The following is a 535-nucleotide window of genomic DNA, read 5'->3' on the forward strand; positions in this document are numbered from 1 at the left end:
GAACACAATTTAAGATATTTTTGATGAAATCTGAGGGCTCTCTGACCCTCCCATAGACAACAAGGTAACTACCACGTTCAAGGTCTAGAAAAGTACCAAGATGGTCGACAAAGTAGTCCATGTGACATCAGTGGTTCAACTGTAAAGTTATGAAGCTACGAGAATACTTTTTTGCGCAAAGAAAACAAAAATACCGACTTTATTCCAGCGGTGTGGTGGCACCGGCGCACACTCGCGTCATGGTACTGTCGTGAACGCGCGTCCACAAGAGACGAAAATGTGGAATAAAGTTGTTATTTTTGTTTTCTTTGGGCAAAAAGTATTCTCGTAGCTTCGTAACTTTACAGTTGAACCACTGATGTCACACGGACTAATTTGTCAATCATCTTGGTACATTTCTGGACCTTGAACGTGGTAGTTACCTTGCCGTCTATGGGAGGGTCAGAGAGCCCTCAGATTTCATCAAAAATATCTTAAATTGTGTTCCGAAGATGAACGAAGGTCTTACGGGTTTGGAACAACACGAGGGTGAGTA

At 42.4% G+C, this 535-nt stretch overlaps 1 protein-coding gene across 1 annotated transcript in view; it reads right to left on the reverse strand.

Moving 5' to 3' along the window:
- LOC107704541 (uncharacterized) overlaps nucleotides 1-535 on the reverse strand; it is a 68,805-nt gene that overhangs the window by 34,951 nt on the left and 33,319 nt on the right. The gene's annotated exons all lie outside the window — the stretch shown is intronic.

Source organism: Sinocyclocheilus anshuiensis, unplaced genomic scaffold (assembly GCF_001515605.1).
Source record: "Sinocyclocheilus anshuiensis isolate Anshui unplaced genomic scaffold, SAMN03320099.WGS_v1.1 scaffold2038, whole genome shotgun sequence".
In the NCBI taxonomy this organism is placed as follows: Eukaryota; Metazoa; Chordata; class Actinopteri; order Cypriniformes; family Cyprinidae; genus Sinocyclocheilus; species Sinocyclocheilus anshuiensis.